The 22,851-nt window shown below is 39.1% G+C and overlaps 1 protein-coding gene across 1 annotated transcript in view; it reads right to left on the reverse strand.

Moving 5' to 3' along the window:
• fam222aa (family with sequence similarity 222 member Aa) overlaps window positions 1–10,225 on the reverse strand; it is a 106,610-nt gene extending 96,385 nt beyond the window's left edge. Inside the window, exon 1 of the mRNA XM_089130500.1 lies at window positions 10,076–10,225. The gene's annotated coding sequence lies outside the window, so the exon portion shown is untranslated. The remainder of the gene's footprint in view (window positions 1–10,075) is intronic.
• Between the last annotated feature and the right edge of the window lie 12,626 nt (window positions 10,226–22,851).

Consider the following 22,851-nt stretch of genomic DNA (forward strand, 5'->3'; position numbering starts at 1 on the left):
TCGTATGAAAAGGAACAAAACACATAAAATCCCATCCAATCAGTTTTGGGTGGTTTGAAATCAGCTGACTCTTAAAGATGAACTGAACTGAAAAATATCGACGTTGAAAACGTGTTGTTTATGACAATTAAAAGTAAATTACACTAAACATTTTTTTAAAATATATATTAATATAGCTTTTTTAAGCAAGCAAAATTGTGCTTGTTAGCGCTGGCAGTTCCGATGACGTCACTGGCATGGTAGGACCCGCGGAGCGCCATAGACAACAGCTGTAGGTCCTGTATACACAGACGAAAATGAGCGCTTTTAACGGCATGGATCAGCATTTGAGCCCGTGAGGGACAGGCCGGTAGTGTCTAACTACCACCACATCGAGGACGATCAGTTTCAGGCTTCACTTGCAGTACAGGATCGTTTGGGGGAAAGTGACTGTGGGCGCGAGCGCTGTGGAGCATAGACACTGCACGGAGACGATCTGTTGCAGAGAGGTCAACATGGACATTTATTGATAGGCGAAAAATGCATCACCATGCACCGTTCATTTCGGATGCTGTTCGGTGAGAGAAACGTGTTGAAGGAGGCTATGCTGTCTCTAATGGATGTCCGAGCTGAGACGCTGGACCGCCCCATAAGTAGCAGGGTATTTTACGAATATGTGACGGCTGGGCTAACTTGTTACACTTTTCTCAGATTGTTTAGATTAACAGCGTACTGGCAGTTCACTCTATGGGCGAGGGTGCATTTAGGAAGGAGAAAATCCCGTCCTTTACAGTGAACTATACATCAGGGATCTTTTCCCCCTCACCCGAATATCAAGGATTCGAGTAACGTTAACGTGATGCATTGAACTTGTAACTTGTGTAAATAAAACATTTTGTGCATTGTCAGACGTTTCATGTACTCATTGACGAAAGTACACATCTCTAAATAGTGTGTCGCTAAAAAATCTGTTTCCTCAGCCATGTCAGCTAGCCTCAGACTGTTTACAAGCTACGGCTGTTCTGCTGGTGCGGGTAGGCAACGGAGTGGCTTACCATGCCAGTGACGTAGTCGAACGTTGAAATCCAACATGGCGGCGCCCGTGTAATAAAAACAACACTTTCAATGTACCATTTTATCCCTTTTAACAAATTCTGCCATTTTAAAAATTGTACCAATGAGAATAAATAAAATACATCTGTTATATCACCTTTTCTCAAATTTCAGTTCAGTTCATCTTTAAGGCTGATTTATACTTCTGGGTCGGACCTACGGTGGAGCCTCTACACTATAGACTACGCGTTAGTATTCATTTATACTTCTGCGTCATTGTCCATGTTGACGCACAAATACACAGCGCTTGCGATATGCGTAGAATTGACGCGGTTACATTTTTGGAAAGGTGCACGTCAGGGTACGCCGAAGGGCAGGCGTGCTACACACAGCCTACGGCGTAGCTACGGTGTGAGTTTGACGCAGAATGTATGAATATGCACGCATAAATTCCGCATTTGACGCAAGAATGCTCGTCCATTTCCAGTTGTGGAGATTAAAGAGGAGGAAAACCGCGGAAAACGGGTCTTCAAAATTTACTGTCCTCCCGTCTTTGAAACGAAACGTACATACGTTTATATGTAATTTTATATATAGTTATGTTTATGCAATATAATTTTAAAAAGAAGCATAAACACAACGAGGGGTGTCTGTTTTATCTGTTTTTGTGACTAACGTTTCTTTAGTATAACCATGGAGTATAAAATTCAATATAAATTCTCGTTATTGCATTGGACTCTACGATCGGCGGAAGTTATCATCCTTACACCTTCACCGGAAATACCGCCGTGCATAGAGCCCATTATAAATTGGGCTTTAGGCTCAATCCCAATTCACCCCGTGGCCCTATCCCTTGTTTACATGGACCAAGGGGTTGAAATATTCCCCTTAGAAATGGAACAACCCTTCATGAACCAGATACGTCATCAGTCGTCGGCAATAGCTCTGCCGTTTTTACAGGATTTCTCCATGACAACGACTGAAAATCAGCGCAGCTGCTCTTAACTTTGAGGAAACTTGATGATTATAACATTCCATTCTGTCTTTTCTGATTCGAAAAGGTAATTTATTATACAATTTCTTCATTTAAATGACAATAGTATTATTATATGAGTAAATAAAGTGTATGGTGGCATCACCTGGCACTAAATTTAAATGTTTAACCATTTGTGAAGCCATCTCGCCGGTGATTTGCGATGCATTCTGTGAACTTTCTTGTAGCCCTCCGTTTGGAGTGTGCCTCTGAAAAATCTCCATTTCGAGAGCTATGTAGCCCTACCCCTTTTGCCCTACTCCTCGATCTCAACAAGAATCGGGACACCCTATCCTAGACGTGAACGCGAAGGGGTAGAGGCAAGGGGTGAATTGAATCAATTGAATGCATCTTTGCTGAGTAGAAATATTCATTTGTTTTCTCAAAATGTAAATATCACTAACCCCAAACATTTGAATTCACCCAATTCAACAAACAATTGTAACCAACAATTCACCCCAGTTGTTTTCGAGTGTACAAAAATTATATTGACCCCAAACATTAAACCGTAGTGTCTTAGTGTGAATGATTAGATGAATATTGTGTCGTTGGGTGACGGGTTGTTCCCACGGGTAACAGATTTCATTAAAACATTTCATATGCCAACAGCATTTCTTTCTTTCGTTTTTGCAATGTTGTCTGTGGTAAATTCGTTCGGAATTGGGATACTGCTCTCACGAAAAACAAATGTCAAAAGCATCCATCTAATATCCACAAATTTGTGATGTTACCATGACAACTGTCAATTTTGAGGAAAAAGGGAGACATTTTTTTAAAACCAGGACCATTTTTGCTTTCACATAGACTTTAAGAATGAAACACCCTTTCTGCACTAGACATATTGTTATCAGTGTCAGAAGGCCAGACGCTACTTTACTTAGTGATTGTGCATGCTGTGAAGCAAAAACTGACCGAAGTCTGGCAGCTTTAAGAGTTTTCTAAAGCACAACCGGAGTCCCATTAAACTGTGACCAATCATTGCCTCCGCTCACCCTGCCCTGTTAAAGAGCTCCATTCACATAATTTACGGCACCCACTCTTTGGTTTTTTAAAGGGAGAGAGAGAGAGAAAGCGAGAGAGGGGCAGAGAAAGAGAGCTCTCTGGACAACCATGGTGAGTCCCAACGCTGCCACTGACTCGCAGTAAATAAATTAGGCAGGCAAACGAGGCAGGTCGCGGGCTGGGAGCACAACCTCACTCAGGCTAATGACAGCCCTGGCTGCAGCCACACCGCCCCGGAGCTAACAGGTGGAGCTGCTGATATTAATGACTCCAGGTGGGCCTGCCAAGGCAGGAGGGGAGACAAGAGAGAGAGAGAGATTGAGACAGAGAGAGTGAGAGAGGATTAGAAAGCTGAGACCAATCCAAAAGCAATCTCTCATCCCCAGTCTTAAAGCCATTTCACAGATATGCGCATAAGAGAAGAAGGCAACAAAGCAGTTGTAAATACTCAGAACAGACTAGTGGCTTTAGGCGTGTCATACTGAGGCAGAAGGAGGGGTGTAATTTAGGACCGGTGCAATTCAGATAATCCTGCAGAGGAGGAAAGAGACATGGGGTGTGTCTCATTCCACTCCCTAGTTCCCTGTGATTCTAGTAGGCAAATTTGAACACTATCAAGAACCTTGATCTACTGAATCATAAGGCACTGATAACATAATCAACTGTATTGCTCATCATAACCAATATTATTCTGGTATCATTTGTTTTATTGTGCATCTTTGTATAGTTTTTAAAAAGTACACTGACATTATGAGGTATACAGGATGGATGGATAGAAGACAGAAAGAAGATCCTAACTTATGGTGGATTCTTGGAACTTTGATCGATCTACAACTGGACACAACCCAACAAATGGCTAATTTACTACTGAACTAGGGAGTGGATTGAGACATATTAGCCATGGAGAAACAAGATATGGAGGATGGCAAATAAACGTGATCCCCTCTTCAGAGCCGATAGCATCCTGCTCTTTTCTTTTTAACAACCTGTCTTCCTTCCTTTCTGTCTTTTTGCAGATGTGAATTGTAATCAGTGACAAGAGAGCAGCGCACATCAAACGGCAGGGAACGGATGGGGTCTGCGCCGCCACCTAATAAAAAGCAAACAAGCAATAAATAAAAGGGAATTTTATAGAGGGGCGTCTGCGGTGGGCTGGTGGAGGGCGGCAAGGGAGGCTCTGGAGACACGCACACAGAGACTTCAGAGGGAGAACGGAGCATGACATCAGCTAGTATAAATACAATAATTCTGTGTTTCAATGTAAAGCAAAGAGAAGGCTGGGAAAGAGAGAGGAAGCGAGGAGAGAGAGAAGCTTAGATATGACAGCAGGTAATGAGATCGTTTGATGTGGCGGATGAGGGAGAACAGAACGCCAGCCACGGCGCTCTAGAGAGCAGAGGTGAGGGAAGACCATGGCTCTGGTTACAGATCAAATACACTCTCAAACTCTACACAGTGATATGATATTGTGCGGTGCGACCCCAACAGATGTTTAATCAGAGCTTAATGTCAATATTTGATATATATATATCAATCGAATTTGCGATGGATCAAATTATAAAATGTTCCATATTTTCCGCAATGGAAATGAAACAGGTAACAAATGCTATTTCAAGAAGGAAGGGCTCATTTTCTCAAAGACTAACGCATAAATTACGATTTTTTTTTTGTCAATATAGCGTTCAAAAAGCAACATGCTGAGCGAACTGTCAAATCTGACAGTGTTTATTGTGAATCCTTGTACATTTGACACCTCTTTGAGATGGTCTTTGTTGAGGATGACTTTGAAGGCCTCCATAGAACAATAATCAAGGCCTGTCTTAAAGAACGCATGGGGATCAGAGGGAGCCGTGTTCACAGATCGAAAACAAATTGGTTTCACCTCTTCAGACAACCTCGTGCAGAAGAGCGAGTGGGAGTAGTTTTTGACATTTCATTTCGTTTTATATATTTTTTTTAAATGGGATTTGGAACACAAGAACACAGCTGTGATTCATCAAGTTTGTTTTAGAAAATAGCTTTTCGATTCATAAATGAAAGAAAAAGAGACATTTGACTTTCATATCTCGAAATCCTGATTGGCATACATGGAAAATTTGATTTTATTTACTTTCTTAACGCATGTTTCACGTCTTGTGCATATAATTCCAAAAGAAAAACATGTTTGTCTTCATCAAAATGTAATAACTTGCTCCACTTCTGAAATGACTTTCCTTTGAGCCTTTCATCAAAGAGTATGTTATACCAAAGAGGACCTCAGTGGGTTGCAGGACACAGGGCTACCGAGTGTGTAACCTGAATAATTTTGTGGACTGGATGAAATACGCGACACAAAATGAAGTTGTACTTCATTTTATACACTCTAAACCCAAACCTGATTTACTGCACTAAATCACCAAATTTCTTCCACTACATGAACATTTTTGGGACAAAAAGCATTTACCACGTCACATAATGCATTTTCCCCAGTTCCCTAACATTATATTTACAAATATGTACAAACCGACAAATCAAATCACCCAACTCTTCATTTGAAAGATTTGTTGTGGCAGATTTATGTTTCTCTCTGTTTAAGGAATACTGTGAGAGGTCTCTGTCGATAGAAACCATATAAATCCATAATGACATGCAGCCCTTCACTTCCTGTGTGCAGACCGGTACATCACATAATTTCCTGGGTGTGTGAATGCTCGTTGGCCATTAAGTCGGCTGGGGGTAAGTATTCACCAGGCGATACGTGCCATTTCCTCCTGTCACATGTCTGAATGAACAGGTTTCACCAACAAATCCATAGTTGACAACAGCAACAGAAAATATTCGAGATATCAGACAGGATAGTCTTAGACAACACGGTCGACAAATTACAGGAATGGGAAAACTTTCCATGGCTCATTTCCCTCATCGATTGAATGCTGTTTTCATAATGGATTCAGAAGAATTACCTTTCAGAAAGAAAAATGGTATATACCATATATACTGTATGTATATATATATATATATATATATACACCATTTTTATATATTTCTTCTGAATATATATGCACACACCATAATCTGTCTGAATACGCTATTCTGATTGGCTGGAAGGTGTGCAATAATAAAACGATAAATAATAATAAAAATAAAAGAGAGAAAGATGCTGAACTGACACAGGTACACATCTCTCTCTCTCTCTCTCTCTCTCTCTCTCTCTCTCTCTCTCGCATTATTCACAATCTGAGGATGTTGTCATCTCGAAATTATAGTAATTATGAACGGAGCATATATATACCATTTGGGTGTCTAAAAACATAACAGGAATGATGTATTTTGTGGGCGGAGCCTACCTGGTGGCAGAAAATGGCAGTTCTGCAGTAGCACATTTTTCACAGAACTGTGAAAAACTCGATTAAAAAGTCTGAATTGAGAGATCTAAACTCACAATTGCAAGAAAAAAAAGTCAGAATTGTGGGATAAAAGGTTAGAGGTTTAAATATTTGTTCATGTTGTAACTGTTGGGCTAATACTTTATGTACCCTATGAAGTGCATATGTAAATATTATGTAGATCTATTGATTACATCAAATTCATGCTTTAAAATAAGGTAATCATTGCTGTTTCATCAGTCCAGTCTGTTTAATTGCTTACAACCATAAACATCCGTTTAGCTTCAGAGCTTCTTTGACGATGGTTTTATGTACAAATGAAGACCATTGTTTTAGCATTCTGGTTCTGACATCCAAAGGCACAACAAGACATTTTTTATTTTATTCAGTAGAACTTGCACTTTTTCCGCCACTAGAAAGTCCCTTTCAAGGAAAGTCTGTTCACTTAAACATATTTCACATCAGCGACAAAATCTGACAAACTGTCATATGTTATAATAGCTTTAAAACCCTTAAATTTCAGGCTGGGCGAGCCAGTATGCATGACGCAATGACTTTATCAATTGGTGATTGGTTCTTTTAATTAAAAAGGCAGGGATTATTCCACCTCATTGCCCATTGCACTTTCTCACATTCATAACATGGGTGCACCATCTTTGTATATCTTTAGCCTTTGCGTGCAACTGCAATGATGTAACTGTGACTTCTGCTCCCAAATGGTCTATATCAAAATGGTGCACACTAAAGTCAACCAGTAAAGTAATCGGATGGATACAGCTGCCATTTTAAGGCAATTTTCCTAATAGCATGTCTGTTAAATATCAGAGGAATTTTATAAGTTTTTAAGTTGTATGAAATTCTCAATTTATTTGGAAGGACATCTTATCTTTTTAGCATCAGCCTTGCAACGGCTCTGCACCAATTGCCAGACTCATGAAGCATAAAACTTTAGTATGGGTCTAAACTCTCCCTGCGGGACACCTCATATTGCTGATACTGGTCATCTTTGAATTTGGTTTAATATCACTAAATAGAAAGTACTTGCTGAGGCTGGGGCATGGCTAATTGCTGAAACGCACAAATGGAGGTGAAATTAAACGTGACATGAAGCATTGTAAAGATAATACGGCTGCTTTGAGAGAGCAGCATGTTTGTATACAGCTCTCCGGGTAGGCCTGCCAAAAACAGGGATTGAAGGTAAGATTGAAATAAACAAGCACACACACACACACACACACACACACACACACTTCTAACCTCTCCTGCGTGCTACAGAACAAACAGTGTTTTCTTTGTTTGATCTGAAGCATGCTTTGACTGGCGGACTTTGTCATAACAGCAAAAGTACAGCGGTGAAGGGCAGAGCTTATCATGGCTAATTTACACCTGGCAAACTGACAGCGAATTTAAAGCAGCCCGTAGCAGAGCTAAAACGAGATCATCGCCAACAGTTATGATATGGTGGAACAGAGATGGCGTGTGATGCACATGCTGATAGAGCAACGGGGTCACGCGGTGGAATAGGGCCTAAAAAAAAAAAAGTTTGGTTCCGGTTGGTTGTCAGTTGAGGTCATGGGTCGGTAGGGAATTTTTTTTTTTTTTTTTTTTTTTTTTCAGTGGCAGCAAGGGATAGTTCACAAAATTATTTTTGATATGTTTTAGCTTACCTCAAGGGATAGATGTAGGTGTTTTTGTTTCTGCAGTATTTTCAATTTTGATATTTTTTGGTCAAAACTAAAAATATCAAAGTGAACTATCCCCTCAAGCCTTTTCACGTGCTTGTCCTCCAGACAAGTAAGTAAATCTGTCAATCACTTGTCTGAGTAAAAAGTTGCTTGTCCGGATTTTTTAAATTTATTTATTTTTTATTCTGAAGCAATATTCTCATCAGTGTTCAATCAGCTTTGATATTTAAAAAGGCATATTGTAATATCTGCACCTTTAAGAGCATCTCCTCCACCAATATTATTAAATGCCCTATAGTGTCTTATTATTCTAAATAATTGAATTTATTGATCAAATTTAGGAATTTAAAATGAAAGATGAAGCATACTGTTACCCTAGGTAGGGCTGATCAAATTAAATCATTTACAATGAAAAATTACAATTTCATAAAATAATGTTATGAAATTGATTTAAATGTGCAAATAAGAAATATTGGAAAGAATTATACTAGGCTACTTATAAACATAACACTAAACTGCCAATAGGTGGCGGCAGGCGGCCGTATTAATGAGTGAGTTATTGATTCATTAATTCAAACGATTCGTTCAAAAGGTTGATTCATTCAAGAATGAGACAGATGTTGATGTTTATGAATGGGTCATTGAATCTTTGACTCAACCGATTCGTTCAAAATGCTGAATCATTCAGTAATGAAAACAGGATGAGTTCCTGTGAGATGCGTCGTTGTTCTGCTGTGACTTTTCTTTGGAACTATTTTCGCTGCTGAAATGGAACAAAAACACCCAATATTGCTTATAAACAGTAAGTGACTTAATCTTAACTGTTTATTGAACTGTTGTAGGAAATCAATGTCACTTTTTCAATCGTGATGGTATTCAGGAAAAATAATTGAGGCTGCTTAGTGCTTAACATATGTTAAAATATAAAAACTCCACATTTAGATTTTTTATAGGCAGAGTATGTTGTTAACTGTGTGTGTGTGTGTGTGCTCCGCTCATGTGTGTAGATTTCTCTGCGCGAGCGTCAACAGCGCAAATTTACCATCAGTAATACAGTAGCTGCTGCCTGCTACATTTATTATCCACAATCGATCGCAACTTGCAATAAATGTAATAAAATCAGAATCATTCTCTCGGTTTAGTGATTCCCTAGTTATTTTTTTTGTTTGTTATTGATGTTCTAATCAGGCTACTTGTCCGTTGGGGCGAGTAAAATTCTCTTTTACTTGTCCTTCAAAAATCCATTTGTCCCGGAAAAGCGGACAAGTTAGACGGGCTCTAGAGATACGAACCGCGGCAGGTTAGAGTGTTTTGGATTGCATAAAATAATGAAAGAAACGAACAAATACATGGCGAAAGAAGTGATAGACAGCAGAAGATGGGATTGGGATCATGATTGGAATTTTTGGGATGATTTTTAATAAAACTAGGCGGATGGAGGTATTAGTATGTGGTGTTTACATGCCTATGAATGCATGTATTTGTATGTGTGCGAATATGAATAAAAATATCCTAAATTACAAAAAAAAAAGACTTGTATAGTATGTATTATAGTTCAGTTTGACGAACGATATCTGCCTCGTTTGTTAATAGATTGCTGGAGGACAAGATGCATCTTGCATCGCGTGCTATAAAAAGACGGAGCTGTACAAAAACGTAAATTTATAGTTCGCCTCAAATTTTTTTATTTGTGTATTTATTTAATTTTTATTATTTCTTCCCCAAGCTCATAAAATAATTTTGGGTCGCACATAAATTGACAGGGTCGGTCGGAAACCGGAAACAAACAATTTTTTTTTTTACGCCTAGGGAAAATAAAAGTTTACTGCGTCGGGAGGATTATTGTTGCACATTGGCCTCTGAAGTTGTGTCGAGTTCAGTGTTTTCTCAGGTTGTTTTCTATCACGACAACATGCTGGCTGATCTGAATCCATATTTCATGGTTGGGCATTTGGTACCTTGGCAACGGGCTGCAGGGGCCAATGAGGACGCAGCAGGGAGCTCCAGCTGTGCAGCTCAGTTTACCCATATGCCTCTGATGCTGGCCGTACACCCCTTCGCCGGGAACTTCACTTCCTGCCAGAGAGGAGCAGCAGGAGAGAGACATGCTGAACCTGCAGACCTCCCGAATATCTACAAATATAGATCAACAAACACAGACAATTACTTCGCTATCTATACAGGCACCATAGATGTCTACTGATTTTATGTAAAGCTAATTATATACTGTGACTAATTTGCACCTAAACAGAATTGTTTCAAGCATAATAAATAATTGAATTCAATTATGCAGTGCATTTTTCACAATACATATCATTCTAATAGCATAGTTCTTAGCAAACTCTGTAGTAAGCAATCAAAAGGCCACAGTAACCAAATCGCACACACACAGAGAGAGAATTTTCTTTTTTGGAGTGAGCTATCCCTTTAAGAGTACCCAACTGAAGAGCTTCCTTCCACTTCTGGTGGCTAATTTATGAGTAATGTCCACAGAATGAAGATGGAGTCACAGATGCTGACAGCTGGCCAGATGTATCTTTTAGATTCTAAGTGTCACTCACTCCAGATCCAATTATAGCCTGCAGCTGTGAACGGACAAACAAGCGACTCCAGTTTATTTCAGCTTCCAGTCAATCAATGTGTCTCATTGTCTACAGACCCTGATTCACCGTACATCAACGTGGAATTTTTTTTTTTTTTTAAATCCCAGCAGACTCCTCGATCAATGGGAATGGAATGGCCCGCAACACCGACATTAGCTAAATATTTAGAAAGACTCACTCATTGACTAAGAAGGAGAGCTCACACAATGGGATCAGACATTTTTTTTTTTGTCTTCTAGTTAGTTTAGATAAACCGAGGACAAAAAATTGATCAATCATTCTAAAGCTGATATCACAGCATGAGACAGAGGTCAAGAGGATCACAGGAATTAAATCAATCTAGTCAACACATGCAGCTGATTTCCTGAGAGCTCTGGAATTTAAATATTGCTATATGGCTCGGTTTTCGCTTCATCTCCTCTGGGTGTCAGAATATGGCTTTGGACTTCAAAATACTTCTGCGCTTTCCTCTAATAGTGCGTCTATAAGCCAACAAGGGTTATCAGTCTAACAAAATCTCAGTCTAATATCATTATTCTGATTAGACAAGTATAATCTCTCTGTCCATCTCTCTCAGGGTCAGGGATATCTCTCCCTCTGTTTTGCAGATGGAGGGCAGATGGCTGCTGCTTCACTGATGGCAAATTTCCATTTCCTTAAGGTCAACAGCTCACTGCCACGAAACAGGCAAAAGAGCTCGGATAAACACTAAGTATTTGCATTTAAAATAAGGTTGAAGAGGGTCAGGCTGAACCGCATTGGCCGCCTTTCTGCTCAGGAGATCAGGAGGAGAATCCAAAACACAACTTAAACTGTCATTTTTCATTATGCATTCATCCAAACGTGTGGTTTCTGATTCGTCAGGAGTAATTATTGTGGGGTGTGGACATACGATTTGAAGAATAGTTGGCAATGCTGGCCTGTATTGTTGGCTATTTCTGTTGGCTATCTTTCAAAACTGACAATCAATCAGATTGGACTTTGGAAATCATTGAGAGGAAAAGGCATAGGTAATGTTTAAAAGTGTGTAATTGATTTTCTCATTATCTTCGAACTGGAAAGATGATAGGTCACAGTCACAGTCCCATCATTTTTGTGAGGGGAAAAGAAGGATAACTTGAAATGCTAATAAAGTAAGGCTATTCTTCAACTACCGATCTAAAATTCCTATTTTTGACATACTGTACTATTGGTCCTATACTTTCAATCCGTCAGTTACCAGACACATTCATAAAATTTGAGGAAGAGCCTATATTATCTCTAAAGAGACTTTCCTTCCCAGTAGAGCCAGACCGATATATCGGCAGGCCGATATTATCGGCCGATATTAGGCATTTTCTAAAATATCGGTATCGGCAGTGATAATGGCCGATAAATTAATATTTCAAAAATAAAATAAAAACGGACAAATCACGCAGCTTGTAACTATAAGGCAATGTAGGGGCTAATTATTATTTTATTTATCAGAACTTTAATATATTTTGATGTTCCTCTGTTCTGTTGTGACAATAGAAACAAGTTTCTTTTTAAAATGCATTATCATATTATTTTAGTTAAAACTCATAAATAACTACAAAAAACTAATGTTAGGGAAATCTGTCAATATTTTGTTGTGCATTTCTGAAATAATAATAATAAAATCGTCCGATATATCGGAATATCGGATTTTAAAACCAACAAATATTTGTATCGGTATCGGCCTTCAAAATCCTTTATCGGTCTGGCTCTACTTCCCAGGGACACAAATTTATGACGCAATTTAAAACTATACAACATGAAGCAATTTAAAGGGATGGCTCACCTAAAAATGGAAATTATTTCTATTTGTGTGTTTGTGTGTGTGTATGTGTGATTGGTAAGATCGGTAAAAAGTTTTTAATAATTACATTTGTTTCCCCTGTTTTTGAAAGAAGTCTTGCTCACCTAGGCTGCATTTATTTGATCAAAAATATTGTGAAATATTATTCAAATTTAAAATAACTTTTCTAATTAAATATATAATATCTAAATATATATGGTTCTTATAAGTATCAATGTTGAAAATTCAGAATTCTTTGATGAATAGAAAGTTGAAACAGAAATATTTTGTAACATTATAAATATCCTCACTTTCACTTTAGATCAATATAATGCGTCCTTGCTGTAAAAAAAAAAATTAAATGTATCTGTTCTAAAGATAACTGATGAGTTCATGAGGTTTTCTTTTAGCTTGTACAAACTGTTAATCAGAAAGCATTTACAAAATTCTTCTTTTAAACTACATGTATGGCTGTGTTTTCTGAAATAATATTGAATCAACCACAAACCCACTTTAAAAGGATAGTTCACCCCAAAATTAAAATTATGGCTTCAATTACTAAATTTGCCCATACAACAATGTAACTCTCTGATAAACTACCATGTACGATGTATCGTTATCTAAACAACTAGTCTGTTTCAACAACTGTTTTGCGAAACCATAGCATGGTCGCACCTCTGTCATTTGAACCACATTGGTTCAACAATATAGGGCTGTCATTAATGACTTCATATATATATTAAAATACTTTAATATATATATGAAGGTTGCCATAGGTTGCCATGTGCGTCGGATTTAGACGAATGATCAAAAGTGTCAGTTAGATGACACCCTAGGATGAGAATGCGTTGCAAAATAGAATTAAAGATATAGAATATACTGTTTGTTTGCTTATTGTACCCAAGAGATCTATTTAAGTCCACATGTCATTTAATGAGAAATGCTTCTAATAAGTTCCAATAAGTTTGCGATGCTGCTTCCGAATGTTGGTTGGAACTATGGTTTCAGGAAATGCCAAATTGTTGGTAACGACAGAACTTGCGATCATAGTTGGCTATAGATGCTTTCTGGGAAACGCATCACTGTATGAGTTTCTTTCTTTTGTTGAACACAAAAGATATCTTCAAAAATCTAGGTAACCAGACAGTTGACAGCACCCATTGATTTCCATAGTATTTTTTTGGCTACCCATTAACTGTCTTGTTATCAACATTCTTCTAAATATCTTCTTTTGTGCTCAACAGAGGAATGATGACAAAAGCTTCATTTTTGGGTGAACTATTCCTTTAACTTCTGCTGGCAAAGCAGTATCTATCCCAAGCCAGGAGGTTGGATGAATCAGTACAGAGGACTTTCCAAAGCAGAGCTTTCTGAAATTTATATCAACTTTGACAAGAACTCACACAGGCAGTTTATCAGAGTAAAGTCTGCCAAATATCAGACTTCTCCAATTGTTCTCCACGTGTGTGTCATCTTCAATAAACAAAAAGTGGAGCTACTCTGTCTCCTGCGAGGACATTTTAGCCACGGCTGTCTCAGAGTCATTGATTGTGACTAACGGTGGAGACAGTAATCCTGTGCAGGTACTAGATTGCAATGGCCCTGATCAATAGGCCCCGCACGAAGGGAGGTAATGCCCACAGCGGCAACACCATTCATCAAAAGGATAACAGGAACAAAGTCAACACTGCCCACAGTCTGTCTGCACAGCAACCCACTTGGAAGAATAAAGCATGTAAATACTTCATCTCCAAGAAATTTAAGTCAAGTTTGTTCAGGGTGAGATTCAGCGTGACTGAGGAAAAGAACCGCACATGAGGCTACGGAGTGTAAACGGAGAGAAAAGAGCTGAATTAGGGAAACGTCTTTCAGACCACATGAATTTATTTGACGTACAAGCACTCGCTATATAGTGACTTATACAGTATCTCTCATGTGCTATATCAAAGACATGTTGTCAAAACACAGTATGTTTCTTATTTTTCCCTCCTTCACATTCCCCCGGTTGACAGTGTTGAAATGGTTTCAGATGTTATGGCTAAAAATGAATCAAAAGCTCATTTGTTTGCCATTCTCAATGTTATTTAGAGAAGAGAGAGATCATTTTTTTTTGTCCCTGCACCAAACTGTGAACATTTTTCCAAGCGCAGTCAGATAAGATACCAATCAGTAGGCCAGATTGGTTTTCCAGTATCTGTGTGGAGATCAGAAGACGCATCAGTGAGATAATTTGCAAATGTTTCCTGTGACCTCCACACATTCAAATGGAGTTCTTGTTTCGGTGCTGTCTCGGGTGTCCGCAAGTTTACCCACAAACCCCAGAGCTTCATGCAGATGGGGACATATTAAAATTCACTGCAGCCCAGCAGTCAATACCACTCCATATTTTATGCCGTCTCGCCATCAATGAAAATCGTTCGTTTAGGATTTGTGAGTGAAACTCTGAGACAATCTAGTTTATAGATTGATATAGATTGACAGATGATTTATTGATCCGAGAGGGGGTGGGGTGGGATCAAGCAATGATGTAATTAATGTTTCATAAATCCCACCTAATCATTCAAATGTAAGAGACACAAAGCAGAACTGTGACACAAAATAACAAGACAGATAAAGAGATTATATTAAAAACACACAGACTCAGAAATTCACCTTCAGCTGAGAGAAAATGTCACGGAGAAATGATTAATCCTTTAATGTTGAATAAAAGAAATCGCTGTCCTTCTTTTTTGCTGTTAAAAAGAGAATCTAGAAAGGCTCTTTTGGTCTGGTTCTCATCTTTTTGTTGTTTTTCCTTCTAATCTTTTTCAAAAAAAAAAAAAGGCTCTTTTGATCTTAAAATCGCATATTTAATACTATTAATGAACGAATACATCAAATTAATGGAGCAATGTCACAAAAGAAAGAATGCTACTGTACTGAAAATAACATAAGTTAATGTCTAATCATTTACATTCCTCACAAAAATAGTAAATCACAAAAAAAGAGCCCTTTTACGCCTGTTTACAGCTAAAGCAGCTTCTGTGATTTATTCAAACATATCGATTGTCCTAAATACACTTATGTATGCTTCTTTCGTGTGGGAATGAAAATGAATCGAAATGGCATTTGATTAATGCCGTGTAAATATGATTAAATGTGCAAATTCAATAATGCATCCACAGGCACGTTTAAGCCATCAAGAGGAAAGTTCTGGCACTCACCACAAATTACAGAGGGACTGATAACTTTATGAAATGAAATAAAGGGACATGAATTTCACCATGAAAACTTGACATTTAAATTTGATTGATGCTTTGTGAAGGAAATCATCAAACCATCACTTCTAAATGCCACAACGGGCAGTTTAACAGATGAGCTTGGGTGTATTTTGAAAGGTTTAAATTACATAATGCTTATCCAACAGGCACAGTGAAATACAAATAAACCCGGATCTGGTACGTTTAGTAATGATGTCCAATGTCTCCCCCCAAATGTGGCTTTTAGGTTCCAAATATCAAAAAATCTAGGATGCACTTGAATTAAAAATACTCCCCAAGATCCCCTCTGATGAGGGTAGATCAAAGAACTCATTTCTTGTTTCTAATTGAGTTTTTTTTTTTTTTTTTGTGATCAATTTTGTGATACATAGGCTACTGTTTATATCATGGACTGCACCGCATTTACCAGTTATTGCTGTAACACTCTTCCAAAAGGAAATTGCAAGTCCTCAAACATGTCTGGGACATATGGTTCCAAGTGGTTTGACAATGGTCCTTTCACACTGAGCGTAACGCACTAAAATTATAAGCAAATTGCAGAAGAACCCGAAACGATTGTCTTAAGTGAATTCAAGCTGACCGAAAATACATTTTCCCTCATTTAAATTTGTCGTATGTTTCCCATTTGGCTTTAACCTCATCCACTGCACATACAACAGTAAATTAAGACAAATAAAGTTTGCTACTACACAGAAACCATCATCGAGTGCGTGTAATTACTTCAGACTGTGATCTAGAGTGTATTTTGAATTTACAATAAACTGAAAGCTACACCTGCTTAGCATTTCTCATGCAAGAAATTCTTCCTTTATTCTTATAAAAAAACACAAGCCGCATGAAAAACATATAATCTATATCATCGTGATCATATATATATATATATATATATATATATATATATATATATATATGTTTCTCTCAGTTTTTTATGTGCAAAAGTCAGAACGAAGAAATTAACACAGTCATCATTCAAAAGGGCAGGAGCTATGATCACATAACATGATTGGACAGCTCTAGAGCAAATGAGCTTTCTGAATCATAACAGACACGCACGGAAGACAACATTGCTCTGTACGAGGTTTCAAACTCTTCAGATCGCGTAATTCAATTAATCTGTATAAAGAACATGTAAGAAACAATCTGTTCTCAGACACCAATGATAACAAACATCCATTCTCTTCTCTCTTCCGAAATACTTTTCTTAATTGAATGGCTCGTTTCATTGCAGTGCGACAGGAAAAAAAAAAAAAATAAAAAATAAAAATCGCGACATTGGTCGTAAAAAAAATTAGCTTTGTGTAATTGATCGCGCCGTTGCGAATAGCTCCATAGGGATCTATTGTTTTCAATTCAAGAGTGTCATTGCGATGTACATTGGTGTCTCTTAATCGTGCTCACCGTGAAAGGCCCTTTACATTACAGATATTGCAGTTTATTGTTCTGACCACATCTGCAGTCCTTATGCCTACCTGCAGCAGGGCTATGGCATGTTCCCTGTGACCTTAATTGTCTATGGCTTGTAAACTGATTGTGTCTTAAGGACTGTTCCACAGGTGGAAGTGCGATAATTGTTTATGGCACATTGAAAACGCATGAGAAACATTGTTTAAACCCTTTCCAAAAAAATGCAGTTTTTTATTGCGAATGAACATTAATATTTACATTTATTCATTTAGCTGATATTTTTATCCAAAGCAACTTACAACTGCTATATGTCAGAGGTCACACGCCTCTGGAGCAACTAGGGGTTAAGTGTCTTGCTCAGACATATTGGTCTCTCACTGTGGATTCAAACCTGTGTCTCTCACACCAAAGGCATGCGTCTTATCCACTGCGCCATCACCACCCCCATATATAACATATGACCCCATAAATATATAACACCCCATAGATATATAACATCTTCTAACAAGGTCACACATTAAGGTCTGTGTAGGTGTACAAACAGTTGGTGAGCAATCAGTTCTTGTAATCAACGTGTTGGATGCAGCAGAAACAGGAAGGAAAAAGATCTGAGCAACTTTAACAAGGGCCAAATGGTATTGGCAAGTCGACTGGGTCAGAGTATCTCTAAAACAGCAGGGTTTGTGGGTTGCTCCCAGTCAGGAGTGGTGAGTATTTACCAACAGTGGTCAGAGCAGAGGAATAATAAATCTCAAACAGTCGACAGGGTGTTGGAAAGGACAAACCATCAACAGGCTAATCGATGCACAAGGCCAAGGAAGGCTATCCCATCTGGTCCAAGCCATCACAAGGTCTAACTTTTAACTATGGTTATGGGAGGAATGTGTCAGATCACACTCTGCTGCGCATGAGGCCTGCATAGCCGCAGAACAATCAGTGCTAATGGTGACCCTGTCCACTGTCAAAAGCACCTGCAATGGGCACATGAGCATCAGAACTGGACCTGGAGCAGTGGAAGGTCACCTCCCTGTTCTGCTGGGGGTCTGGCCTTTCATGTGGAGGTCAATTTGACATGTTCCACCTATTTAAACATTGTACACCCCAGATACACCCCTTCATGACAATAGTGTTCCCTGATGGAAGTGGCCACTTTCCGCAGGATAATGCACCCTGCCAGACTAGACACAAGTTGTTGCCCTAGCCTCCAAACACCCCAGATCTCAATTCAATTGAGCATCAATGGGATGTGCTGGACCAACAAGTTCAATCCATGGTGGCTTCACTTCATCTACTGCTGAAGTCTTGTTGCCAGAAACCACAGAACAACTTCAGGGTTTTTGAAGAGTCCATGCCTTGGTGGGTCAGTGCTATTTTGGCAGCACCTTGAGGACCAACAGCACATCAGAATCAGAAAGAGCTTTATTTGCAAGTATGTTTGCACACACAGCTGAATAGAATAGAATTTACCAACAGTGAATGGTAGTCATGGTAGGCAGGTAGTCATCATGTTTTGGCTCATCTGTGTATATTCACAGATTGGATTGGAAAATGACAAGGAGATAACATATAGATCAAACACACCATCATTTTTTCAGGGAGAAAATAACAAATAATGAAGCATCCATCACATCACAAACAAGCCTTCGATTTTGTTTTGATACTTATAATCCTTTCAAATAGTTTACCAAAGCCTAACATGCACGTGTAATGGTTTTTGGTGGATCACACAGATGGGATACTAACCTAAAGCTATAAATGATAAACGAGAGGAATGGCAGGATTTCAAAAGTCGCAGGGAGCAATCGGAGTGCTGATGTTCCCCTTTTTTTCCTTGTACACACTGAGGTACAGGGCAAGGGCATTGAGAAATAGAGTACAGGTGCCAGATAGGGCCATAAAGCACATAATTCACATTAAAAAGAGGCTGTAAAAGCATTGATTGACTGCTGCTCCTGGTTTGCAGCCATGGGTGGAATTCATCAGATTGGATGAAACATGACAACAGCCGCACAAGTTTCCCTCATCAGCAATTCTATTTATCAAAGCCCATGTAGAATTCTTAATTTACTTTTCATACTCATTTCCTAACCTCCCTCACCCCATTAAAGCGTTACTAAATCACTTTAAAACAGGCCACAGTACATACACACACACACACACACACATATACACATCGCCAGGTGCTGCAGTGTGTGATTTAAAGCTTTGATTCTGTTCAAACGACAGCAGAGGTTAGCCTGGAGCAGGCTCAGGCGATTCATCATTTCCTGCTTGATAAGAGGGGGATTAATACATTTAAAGCTTTGGTCGCCAGCAGTCATCCGTCTAAATGTGGCCTAATCCATTCAGGCTGCGGCTCCCCAGAGAACACTGCTAAACAGAGAAAACACCTGAAACTCAGATGCGAGAGTGGGTTGCTTACCTATTAAGGCGGGAAACAGGCATGCTGAGAGGCAACACTGCATTAAAGAAGCCCACGCTAAGGAAATCTCACGCCGGGGTGATCTCTGCTCGATGGGGTATGTGATTCTAGAAAATGCCAGAATGCCGCCCTGTGGCTTTGGGCACCTTTGCTCGAGCAGCAGGGCCAGATGGAGTGAAGACCAGAGGTAAAGTTTGACCTAAATGTTAGAAACGGATGGGGGGGGAAGAGAGCTTATGCCACCCTTCCACCCTTACTGTACAAAGCCATCATCCCAGCAACCCCTATTTCGTTCCAAATCCAGGCCCGCGCACTCGGGGGGGATTTTGAGTCCTCAAGGTAGCCCTCAGGAGCTCTGAACGCGCTCCAGCATCAGAATTCACAATTACGGCTTGTGTTTTTTCAGGACACTCCTTTTCTTTGCCCTAATAGCTCATAATGCATTCATTCCACACTTAATTTAACAGCCATGCCCATTTGTTCTCCCCTCGCTCGCGCACTCTCTCTCCCCCCTTTTTCCGCGTGTGCAAATGCGACGGCCGTGGAATGAAAGCGATCCATTATGCACATGTGTCTGAACAAGGCGACCTGTGTCACAGCTGGCTCTCTCTCTCTCTGCCTCTCTAATTTCAGTTTTATTGTGCACTGGACCGACCCCTGAATACACACTAAATACACACTTCCTGAACTGATGCATCTATGCAGAGAAACCGTAGATCTCCAAAAAAAAAAAAAAAAAAAAGAGACCGGATCCAACCTGCAATTGTTACCCACCTCCCGCTGTACAGAAAAGCCTCCATTGTGCTCCTAGAGAATAAGACCTAATTACTTTACTGAAGGAGCGGCTCTGGAGTCCGTCGTAAAGCGTACTCTGACTTTTTCTTGCTATGTTTCCGAGCCCTCGGGGCCAGGCCGGCTCCAATTTGGAACATTCACATGCACCCGAGCTCGGTCTCATCTGCGAGGGCCGCTACCACATGACTATTGGCAGAATTTAGCAGAAATGATGAATAAGAAATTGTGCTGTAATTACTCTTACATTGTGAGGCTGAATTGGGGCTGTTTTTGCCCAAGATTTTTCTTCACCAAGAGGCACTAGCATTGTTACAACAAAGACTGTATAAAAAGCTACAATAAATAAACCATTGCCATATTAAAGTAATAATTCACCCAAAAATTCACCCGAAAATTCTGTCATCATTTACTCATCCTCATTTCATTTCAAATCTGTATGAGTTTCTTTTATTTGTGGATTTTTTTCTCTCCATACACTGTTGTTTAGGAACCCATTGATTTAAACCATAGAGTTAAAAAGTCTTTAAAATATAGAGGTCTGGAACGACGCAAAGATGAGTAAAGCACTGTTATTTTAGTAATATATATTTATAGGTTATTATTTTAGTTGTAGTCATTTTAGTTCTTCCAATTAAACTTATTTTGTTTCAGTTAATTGCCAAGGCAACATTTTCAATGTTAAAGGGGAACTTAAGCTTTTTTTTTTAGCTTAACTGAACAGCTTTGAAGTCATTGGAATGGTTATATGACTTTTTTCAGGTTGCATTGTGGCCATCTCACTTCCCCCTGGTGCCTGTGAGTGGAAAAACCACTCCTGCAACTTTGGTTTCGGCGGGACACAGGCCTCATCGTTAGGAAGTATTGCGTGATATCAGGTCTCGCGGTGTAACAAATTGCTTTAAGTAGGCTACTGCTCAAATACACGCCCCCATCCAGGATTCGGCTAGATATAAGAACAAGGTAGGTATGGAGTTTTTAATCATCATTATGATGGAAAACTCTACTCTGACCTCCGATCCCCGTCAGCATTAAAGTTTCATTTTAATAATGCCTAATCTAAGTCTATAATTGAGATTGGCTAAGCTAAAAAAAAAAAAAAAAAAAAACGGAAATATTTATTAGTCTCCAATGTTACTGATTACATTTGATAACACAATACAAATATACACTCTCATACACTCTCTCAACATTTATATGCTAGCCTTCTGTGTATCATACATACCTCAGGATCCATGCGCTCGTTGGCTTCTTTGAAAACAAATGCACATGGCCAGAGGGAGAAGATGGGAGGGGGGAGAGTCACCAATGAGTTTTTAAGACAGAGTTGTCGAATATCTATTCCGAAGCTATAGGGGGAGCTCTATAGAGAAAACCTGCGAGAATACAGCGAAGAAATTGCCAAAACTGCATAGCGCCACTTTAATTACATTGAACAACACTGGAGTAAATGATGACAATTACATTTTTGGGTGACCTATCACTTTAAAGGACAGCTGATGATTTGACAGAAGATGTAGGTGTCCATTATAAGATAACTATAGAAAATATTTGACTCTAATATATTGCAAAAGCAATCCACAAAGATGAACATCAGCCAAACAGTGAGAGGCAGAGGATGAAAGGGCTCTTTATAAGTGACAGCGACTGTGATACATATTGTCTGAGATGACAGGATGAATGGCGACAGGATGAATGAGTGAAGGACAGCATAATGGCAGGATGAATGAAGCAACAGAACTGATGGATTCAAATGAAGCCTGGCAGGCATGATGGGGATTGACAGAGGAAAAGATGGAGGGGGTGGGGGGCAATTTGGAAACCGACTGGATCTCAACCTTTAAAGTACATTTATATATTTATACATTAATAAGTACATTTTATCCACATTCTGAATGAATTATATAGTCACTGCTCATAAATTTCCATTGGCTCCCAGGAGACACAGTCCTGCAATGCAGTAAATGGATTTCGGCCCCTTTCTTATAAGACCTGATTCAGCCACACACTTAGATCCATCGGCTGCATCTGCTTGACCTGCGGTTCGCTCACACTGGGGAAATGGCGCTCAGTCATTTACACAGCAAATGTTCTGTGTCCTGACCTCAACAGCACCGTCCATCTGACCAGTCACTGACAACACATTTCATCACTGTCTGAAACACCACACATGCCCACAATTTACTTGGAAAAACTTGGGATTGCCAACAGTGCTTGCTAATGCAATCATCACTATCATTATTGCTTATACTTTAGGGATTTGAACGAAGGCTTGGTCATAAATATTAAAAGTCAGTGCAAAACATCATGCATTGTTTTGTGCTATGATTATGAATTGTTTTTCAGATCATTTGTTTTTTTTAAGTACTTTTCTAAGCAAACAAACGTACTAGTTTTATCAGCTAATGATAAAATAGCCTGCCATAAAATTAAACTAAAAGACCTTAGCAATTAT

Source organism: Pimephales promelas, chromosome 4 (genome assembly GCF_988280905.1).
Source record: "Pimephales promelas chromosome 4, fPimPro1.hap1.1, whole genome shotgun sequence".
NCBI lineage: Eukaryota > Metazoa > Chordata > Actinopteri > Cypriniformes > Leuciscidae > Pimephales > Pimephales promelas.